General features: G+C 40.1%; 1 pseudogene across 1 annotated transcript; it reads left to right on the top strand.

Moving 5' to 3' along the window:
• The first annotated feature begins 1683 nt into the window (after positions 1-1683).
• LOC311148135 (complement component receptor 1-like protein) lies at positions 1684-3767 on the top strand (annotated as a pseudogene). Its single transcript has 5 exons — positions 1684-1822; positions 2336-2435; positions 2562-2635; positions 2756-2851; positions 3582-3767. The product of its transcript is annotated as a complement component receptor 1-like protein (transcript).
• The last annotated feature ends 6700 nt before the right edge of the window (positions 3768-10467 follow it).

Raw genomic sequence — 10467 nt, 5'->3', positions numbered from 1 at the left:
CACAAGTGGACTCCAAGTTTTAGAAACATCTCAAGGATGATCAATGGAAACAGGATGCACCTGAGCTCAATTTCGAGTCTCATAGCAAAGGGTCTGAATACTTATGTAAAGAAGGTATTTCTGTTTTAAATTTTTAATAAACGTGTCAACATTTCAAAAAACCTGTTTTCACTTTGTCATTATGGGGTATTGTGTGTAGATTATTGAGGATTTTATTTTATTTTATCCATTTTATAATAAGGCTGTAACGTAACAAAATATGGAAAAAGGGAAGGGGTCTGAATACTTTCCGAAGGCACTGTATGTAGACAAATTAGTGGATTCGGCTATTTCAGCCACACCCGTTTCTGACAGGTGTATAAAATCGAGCACACAGCCATGCAATCTCCATAGTTAACATTGTCAGTGTAATGGCCCGTACTGAAGAGCTCCGTGACATTCAACGTGGCACAGTCATAGGATGTCACCTTTCCAACAAGTCAGTTTGTCAAATTTCTGCCCTGCTAGAGCTGCCCCGGTCAACTGTAAGTGCTGTTATTGTGAAGTGGAAACGTCTAGGAGCAACAACTGCTCAGCCACGAAGTGGTAGGCTACACAAGCTCACAGAATGGGACCGCAGAGTACTGAAGCGCATAGCGGGAAAAATCGTCTGTCCTCGGTTACAACACTCACTACTGAGTTCCAAACTGCCTCTGGAAGCAACGTCAGCACAATAACTGTTCGTCGGGAACTTAATGAAATGGGTTTCCATGGCCGAGCAGCCGCACACAAGCCTAAGATCAACATGCGCTATGCAACGCGTTGGCTGAAGTGGTGTAAAGCTCGCTGCCATTGGACTCTGGGGTAAGTGGAAACACGTTCTCTGGAGTGATGAATCACGCTTCACCATCTGGCAGTCCGACGGACGAATCTGGGTTTGGCGGATGTCAGGAGAACGCTGCCTACCCGAATGCACAGTGCCAACTGTAAAGTTTGGTGGAGGAGGAATAATGGTCTGGGGCTGTTTTTCAGGGTTTGTGCTAGGCCCATTAGTTCCAGTCAAGGGAAATCTTAATGCTACAGCATACAATGACATTGTAGACGATTCTGTGCTTCCAACTTTGTGGTAACAGTTTGGGGAAGGCCCTTTCCTGTTTCAGCATGACAATGCCCCCGTGCACAAAGCGAAGTCCATACAGAAATGATTTGTCGAGATCGGTGTGGAAGAACTTGACTGGCCTGCACAGAGCCCTGACGTCAACCCCATTGAACACCTTTGGGATGAATTGGAACGCCGACTGCGAGCCAGGCCTAATCGCCCAACATCAGTGCCCAACCTCACTAATACTATTGTGGCTGAATGGAAGCAAGTCCCCACAGAAATGTTCCAACATCTAGTGGAAAGCCTTCCCAGAAGAGTGGAGGCTTTTATAGCAGCAAAGGGGGGACCAACTCCGTATTAGGGCCCATGATTTTGGAATGAGATGTTTGACAAACATTGGCCATGTATTGTATCCATATGGGTACACTAACTCACAGATTGTTGACAGTGTGTGTTCTCCTTCTCAACAGCGTGATTACGGCAAGTGGATATTAAGAGAAGTTAATCTGCTTAGGTGGCAATCTGGCAAAATGTTACAGTACAGCAAACCAACCAATCCAGGAAACCGTGTGCTGCTGCTTGTTACGGGAAAATAAGATATCATGCAGCCCTCTGTCTGTTGTTGGTCCTTGAAGATATGGATGGTCAAGCTGGCCTTGATATTTCTCACTATTCAAGTGGGGTCATATCTGTATAGAATCAGAATCCTATTTCTTGGCATGTCTCTGTCTACAGACGGTGGTTTGAAGCTTACACTACTACAGTTTATGGGTTGAATTGACGGTGTTGTCTCCTGTATTTGTTCACCTTGGTCATTAACATTAACTTAGTTTTGTCTCCACCTCTTTCAGCTCAAAACTGCACCAAACCCATAGGAGGGCCAAACATGGTTTTGTCAGATGCCTTAATCACTCATGAGACATTTGTAGACAGAGCAAAAGTCAATTTTCATTGTGCAATTGGATATGCCAGTGCTGAACGGTCTCGATCAGTCACCTGTACTGCTGGCGTGTGAAGTGAAACTGACATGCAAAAGTAATATAATTGTCTAATTTTGTTCTGAAAAGTTACGCCATATTCTTGTAAATGTTTTCAGTTTTTAGTTACCCACTCGCAACTTGCTATATTCATTGCCCATCAATAAATATTATTGAAATACTAGCCTGGAATTCGGACCTGTTTTGTGCTAACATTCAACTCTTTGCCACTCTGTCATTTTGAAAGTCTGACTGGTTTTCTCTGTGGTTGTTTCAGGGAAGTCGTGTGGCTCCCCAGGAGAAGGGAAGAACTGCCATTTTGATCTCTCTGAGGGGATCTTGTTTGGTGACAAGGTTGTTGCTACCTGTAACACTGGGTCAGTGATTTCCAAATAGGCCTTCATCAAACTTACACTCCCTAAAAGTTAAACAAAACGTGTTTGTTGTCCTAAAAGCAAAGCTCCAAATACTGTCTCATATTGTCTAATCTTTCTATTTTTCAGCTATATGCTTGTGGGCAGCGATGTAAGGACCTGTATGGACGGAGGCTGGGATGGCAGAGTTCCTTTATGTGAAGGTTAGTCATCTGAAGGAGCATGTCAAGTCAAAATAACAATAACTTTAACAGTTCTGTGCTTGTGCCTAAATCAAAACTCTTCATAACTGATCATAACTGCTGTTGTGTTCTAATCTGCAGTGGTGAAGTGTGGAAAGCCCCCCACCATTGTCAACGGTGGGCCTGTTGTCCAACCTGAAGAGATGTATAACTATGGAGATGTTGTGCAATATGGCTGTGAGAAGGATTACACTCTGGTTGGAACTAAATCCATAACCTGCTCTGAGAATGGAGAATTCCATTCTGTATGGTTGTTAACAAAATATAGAACTGCTCACATGAACTGCTTACAACAGGGGTGTCAAAGTCAATCCATGGAGGGCCTAGAGTCTGCTGGTTTTTGTTTTTTCCTTTCAATTAAGACCTAGACAACCAGGTGAGAGGAGTTCCTTACTAATTAGTGATCTTAATTCATCAATCAAGTACAAGGGCGGAGCGAAAACCTGCAGACATTCGGCCCTCCAGTGAATGAGTTTGACACGTGGCTTACACTGATCAAATCTATATGGGCTCCACTTTTTTCCTCCACCACACAATCGTGAGCATGTTCCAGATGACCTCCTCTGAAAGATAAATGTGTAAATATCACAGTATCTAGCCTAATAAAATAGAACATAAGCACAGATGTGCATGAAACAGGCTAAGCAAGCAGTCTAAAACATGGATAATGTGTAGGCCTATTCTGAAAACCATGATGCAACATTGAGCTCAGAGGAAGTGGGTTACAATAGAATCTACCCTATTTATTTGATAGATATTGATTAGTTGCAGGATTCATAAAGGGGTGGTTATAACAACATTGTGTGTATTGCTTCAAGTAGTCTAAAACCAATAAATAATATACTTGGGTCACATTGTTCACCTCAAAACAGTACCTAATGACATCTCTCTTTGTTTATGTCTGCAGTGGTCTCATGTCTTCCTCCTGTTGTTGAGAATGGCGTTTCGGATTGAAGGCCGTCCCCCCTATACGTACAAGTCTTTTGTGACATATAAATGCAACGCTGGATATGAGATGGAGGGACAAGCCAGTCTGACCTGTGAAATAGAAGGCTGGTTTGCCCATGACTTGCCCTCATGGGCAAAGGTTTGAACACCCCCTTTCCTGGGGGCCAGTTTTATGACCGGTCGTAATTTCCTTGCAGAAACTTTATTTTCCGTGCCATGCAGTATTGGGAGAGGGAATTTCCCTGTGAGACAAAGGAAGTCTTCCCGCTAAGACTCCAACATCCAAAAGTGGATAATGAAACAATATTCCTACTTAAAAGAATGTGGGAAATGGTTAGTGGGGACTTAAAGAACAGTCATGTCAAATGTGTTACTATGTTGTGATGTCATTAAGGACGGTGGAACAACATAACTGTATCTCTGGTGGTGTACACTTCCCATTGATGAGATTTGCATCTAATTGTTGTATATAACGAATGATTAAGTATAATAATACTTTTGTGAAGATAACAATGTGATTTTAGCATTCTAGATGAGATGATTGTTTTCCATATTGATTTGTTCTCAGTCAGTGGCCACGCCCAGATGAGCACAAACATGATGGAACGCCCCTTTTTACCCCGAGTGCATAAAAAGCCTTGTGACGAAATTCACCTCAGACAAGGAAGCCCCACGGTTGACACTCTACAAGACCAGCAGACGTGAAGCGTGAGCTAAACGTTACAAATGGTTAGACCAGAAAGACCAGAAAACGTGAGACGTTAGTCCACATGTTTGAAATGGAGAAACTCAAACTCTCACGAGGTGAAGAAGAATATAATGCACTAGACCTTATCATCTCAGTCTGCAGCTGGCATGTATAGTCGTCTAGAGAACATTCACTATAGACACGATTTGGGAAGGACAATCCCTCTCAGACAACCGCTGGTAAATCTGAAGTATCCATTCTAACCACTACTACGACCAAAAACTCTACCAAGGACATTGGGATCTCTGGTGGGCAAACCAGAGTTCTACATCATCAACTCAACTTTCGAGGACAGCTACACGTAAATACATGTTGCATTTCTAATCCGAATGAGCGTTTAGTATGGTTTTAAGCGTTTGTATTTCCTTGAGCGTAGTTTCCAAAGTAACCACGATAGTTTGAATCTCTCTCTCCCTTCCACTCTGACCCTCCTTCTACCCAAGCATTCATGCTAATGTTAGTCCAGTCCACTAGGGACCTGTTTTCATTTTATTACGTTAGTAATCAATAACCTATGTGTGTGTGTTTTGTATTGTGTTATTATTTATTTAGTTAGTCAATAAATAATTAAGCCAATTTGTGTATTGCTGATTCATCAATAAGGTTAGGGTTCTTGCAGGTTCAATGATTATGCGACGTTCAGAATGAGACTGATAAGTGGTAATTATTTAATTAGTGAGTGTTATCGATATATAACATATATATCTTCTAAGAGTTTAATTCGGGAGATGGTAACTCGTTAAACAACTTCTTCCGTGGTGCCCCAAATTCCTAATGAGTTAATTGTTACATGATTAATTTAATCGAGTGACAATTAAACATAGTTAGGTGATTCGATAAATAACAGTCATACATTAAAGTAAGTCATGTCACGACAATGCAAAGGTAAGACTGGTTTCAGTGTTTGTTATTTAACACACTTTAGACTTTGTTTTAGGTCAGCTATTTTGTGCATCATTTGGTATTTAGGACCAGAATACCAATGTGTCAGCAAACTGGCTTTTTTAGTGGAATTGACCTCAACTCATCAAATCAAATGTTATTTGTCACATACACGTGTTTAGCAGATGTTATAGCGGGTGTAGCGAAATGCATGTAGCTAGTCGCGAGGCCGCCATCTTCGTCGGCGCCAGGTTGACCAACATATAAACACATTGAGGCCTTTTTGATAATAAAATATGGTATGTGTGTTAATGTTCACGCTAATTGTTATTTTTCACCATATACATGCCTGTGCATAGCAACCTCAAGTATTTATTTTCCCTTTTTACATGTTATGAGTGATTGACTAGCTATCTGGTCCAACACCATTCTACTCCTCAGACCACACTGGCTGACTAAAGCATTTGAGGGATCACAACAGTAAAGTGTTGTGACAGACCGGACAAGAATAGTTAATGGCCTAATTACAGTTGAAGTCGGAAGTTTACATACACCTTAGCCAAATACATTTGAACTCAGTGTTTCACAATTCCTGACATTTAATCCTAGTAAAAATTCCCTGTTTAAGGTCAAGTAGGATCACCACTTTATTTTAAGAATGTGAAATGTCAGAATAATAGTAGAGAATGATTTATTTCAGCTATTATTTCTTTAATCACATTCCCAGTGGGTCAGAAGTTTACATACACTCAATTAGTATTTGGTAGCGTTGCCTTTAAATTGTTTAACTTGGGTCAAACATTTCGGGAAGCCTTCCACAAGCTTCCCACAATAAGTTGGGTGAATTTTGGCCCATTCCTCCTGACAGAGCTGATGTAACTGAGTCAGGATTATAGGCCTCCTTGCTCGCACACGCATTTTCAGTTCAGTTCTATAGGATTGAGGTCAGGGCTTTGTGATGGCCACTCCAATACCTTGACTTTGTTTCCCTTAAGCCATTTTGCCACAACTCTGGAAGTATGCTTGGGGTCATTGTCCATTTGGAAGAACCATTTGCGACCAAGCTTTAACTGCCTGACTGATGTCTTGAGATGTTGCTTCAATATATCCACATAATTTTCCTTCCTCATGATGCCATCTATTTTGTGAAGTGCACCAGTCCCTCCTGTAGCAAAGCACCCCCACAGCATGATGCTGCCACCCCCGTGCTTCACGGTTGGGATGGTGGTCTTCGACTTGCAAGCTGCCCCCTTTTTCCTCCAAACATAACGATGGTCATTATGGCCAAACAGTTATATTTTTGTTTCATCAGACCAGAGAACATTTCCCCAAAAAGTACGATCTTTGTCCCCATGTGCAGTTGCAAACCGTAGTCTGGCTTTTTTATGGTGGTTTTGGAGCAGTGGCCTCTTCCTTGCTGAGCGGCCTTTCAGGTTATGTCGATATAGGACTTGTTTTACTGTGGATATAGATACTTTTGTACCTGTTTCCTCCAGCATCTTCACAAGGTCCTTTGCTGCTGTTCTGGGATTGATTTGCACTTTTCGCACCAAAATACGTTCATCTCTAGGAGACAGAACGCGTCTCCTTCCTGAGCGGTATGACGGCTGCGTGGTCCCATGATGTCAAGCAAAGAGGCACTGAGTTTGAAGGTAGGCCTTGAAATACATCCACAGGTACACCTCCAATTGACTCAAATGATATCAATTAGCCTATCAGAAGCTTCTAAAGCCATGACATCATTTTCTGGAATTTTCCAAGCTGTTTAAAGGCACAGTCAACTTAGTGTATGTAAACTTCTGACCCACTGGAATTGTGATACAGTGAATTATAAGTGAAATAATCTGTCTGTCAACAATTGTTGGAAAAATCACTTGTGTCATGCACAAAGTAGATGTCCTAACCGACTTGCCAAAACTATAGTTTGTTAACAAGACATTTGTGCAGTGGTTGAAAAACAAGTTTTAATGACTCCAACCTAAGTGTATGTAAACTTCTGACTTCAACAGTATATGTCATGTCTTTATAGCCCTTCTGACTACAACAGTATATGTCATGTCTTTATAGCCCTTCTGACTACAACAGTATATGTCATGTCTTTATAGCCCTTCTGACTTCAACAGTATATGTCATGTCTTTATAGCCCTTCTGACTACAACAGTATATGTCATGTCTTTATAGCCCTTCTGACTACAACAGTATATGTCATGTCTTTATAGCCCTTCTGACTTCAACAGTATATGTCATGTCTTTATAGCCCTTCTGACTTCAACAGTATATGTCATGTCTTTATAGCCCTTCTGACTTCAACAGTATATGTCATGTCTTTATAGCCCTTCTGACTACAACAGTATATGTCATGTCTTTATAGCCCTTCTGACTACAACAGTATATGTCATGTCTTTATAGCCCTTCTGACTACAACAGTATATGTCATGTCTTTATAGCCCTTCTGACTTCAACAGTATATGTCATGTCTTTATAGCCCTTCTGACTACAACAGTATATGTCATGTCTTTATAGCCCTTCTGACTACAACAGTATATGTCATGTCTTTATAGCCCTTCTGACTTCAACAGTATATGTCATGTCTTTATAGCCCTTCTGACTTCAACAGTATATGTCATGTCTTTATAGCCCTTCTGACTTCAACAGTATATGTCATGTCTTTATAGCCCTTCTGACTACAACAGTATATGTCATGTCTTTATAGCCCTTCTGACTACAACAGTATATGTCATGTCTTTATAGCCCTTCTGACTTCAACAGTATATGTCATGTCTTTATAGCCCTTCTGACTACAACAGTATATGTCATGTCTTTATAGCCCTTCTGACTACAACAGTATATGTCATGTCTTTATAGCCCTTCTGACTACAACAGTATATGTCATGTCTTTATAGCCCTTCTGACTACAACAGTATATGTCATGTCTTTATAGCCCTTCTGACTACAACAGTATATGTCATGTCTTTATAGCCCTTCTGACTACAACAGTATATGTCATGTCTTTATAGCCCTTCTGACTACAACAGTATATGTCATGTCTTTATAGCCCTTCTGACTTCAACAGTATATGTCATGTCTTTATAGCCCTTCTGACTTCAACAGTATATGTCATGTCTTTATAGCCCTTCTGACTACAACAGTATATGTCATGTCTTTATAGCCCTTCTGACTACAACAGTATATGTCATGTCTTTATAGCCCTTCTGACTACAACAGTATATGTCATGTCTTTATAGCCCTTCTGACTTCAACAGTATATGTCATGTCTTTATAGCCCTTCTGACTACAACAGTATATGTCATATCTTTATAGCCCTTCTGACTTCAACAGTATATGTCATGTCTTTATAGCCCTTCTGACTTCAACAGTATATGTCATGTCTTTATAGCCCTTCTGACTACAACAGTATATGTCATGTCTTTATAGCCCTTCTGACTACAACAGTATATGTCATGTCTTTATAGCTCTTCTGACTACAACAGTATATGTCATGTCTTTATAGCCCTTCTGACTACAACAGTATATGTCATGTCTTTATAGCCCTTCTGACTACAACAGTATATGTCATGTCTTTATAGCCCTTCTGACTTCAACAGTATATGTCATGTCTTTATAGCCCTTCTGACTACAACAGTATATGTCATGTCTTTATAGCCCTTCTGACTACAACAGTATATGTCATGTCTTTATAGCCCTTCTGACTACAACAGTATATGTCATGTCTTTATAGCCCTTCTGACTTCAACAGTATATGTCATGTCTTTATAGCCCTTCTGACTACAACAGTATATGTCATGTCTTTATAGCCCTTCTGACTACAACAGTATATGTCATGTCTTTATAGCCCTTCTGACTACAACAGTATATGTCATGTCTTTATAGCCCTTCTGACTACAACAGTATATGTCATGTCTTTATAGCCCTTCTGACTACAACAGTATATGTCATGTCTTTATAGCCCTTCTGACTACAACAGTATATGTCATGTCTTTATAGCCCTTCTGACTTCAACAGTATATGTCATGTCTTTATAGCCCTTCTGACTTCAACAGTATATGTCATGTCTTTATAGCCCTTCTGACTTCAACAGTATATGTCATGTCTTTATAGCCCTTCTGACTACAACAGTATATGTCATGTCTTTATAGCCCTTCTGACTTCAACAGTATATGTCATGTCTTTATAGCCCTTCTGACTACAACAGTATATGTCATGTCTTTATAGCCCTTCTGACTACAACAGTATATGTCATGTCTTTATAGCCCTTCTGACTTCAACAGTATATGTCATGTCTTTATAGCCCTTCTGAATTCAACAGTATATGTCATGTCTTTATAGCCCTTCTGACTACAACAGTATATGTCATGTCTTTATAGCCCTTCTGACTTCAACAGTATATGTCATGTCTTTATAGCCCTTCTGACTTCAACAGTATATGTCATGTCTTTATAGCCCTTCTGACTACAACATTATATGTCATGTCTTTATAGCCCTTCTGACTACAACAGTATATGTCATGTCTTTATAGCCCTTCTGACTACAACAGTATATGTCATGTCTTTATAGCCCTTCTGACTACAACAGTATATGTCATGTCTTTATAGCCCTTCTGACTTCAACAGTATATGTCATGTCTTTATAGCCCTTCTGACTTCAACAGTATATGTCATGTCTTTATAGCCCTTCTGACTTCAACAGTATATGTCATGTCTTTATAGCCCTTCTGACTACAACAGTATATGTCATGTCTTTATAGCCCTTCTGACTACAACAGTATATGTCATGTCTTTATAGCCCTTCTGACTACAACAGTATATGTCATGTCTTTATAGCCCTTCTGACTTCAACAGTATATGTCATGTCTTTATAGCCCTTCTGACTACAACAGTATATGTCATGTCTTTATAGCCCTTCTGACTACAACAGTATATGTCATGTCTTTATAGCCCTTCTGACTACAACAGTATATGTCATGTCTTTATAGCCCTTCTAACTTCAACAGTATATGTCATGTCTTTATAGCCCTTCTGACTTCAACAGTATATGTCATGTCTTTATAGCCCTTCTGACTACAACAGTATATGTCATGTCTTTATAGCCCTTCTGACTTCAACAGTATATGTCATGTCTTTATAGCCCTTCTGACTTCAACAGTATATGTCATGTCTTTATAGCCCTTCTGACTTCAACAGTATATGTCATGTCT

This window comes from Coregonus lavaretus (genome assembly GCF_964263955.1).
Source record: "Coregonus lavaretus genome assembly, chromosome: 20".
Classification (NCBI taxonomy): Eukaryota; Metazoa; Chordata; class Actinopteri; order Salmoniformes; family Salmonidae; genus Coregonus; species Coregonus lavaretus.
Note: the sequence above shows the minus strand (reverse complement) of the source record. Positions and strands in the feature narration are given on the sequence as shown.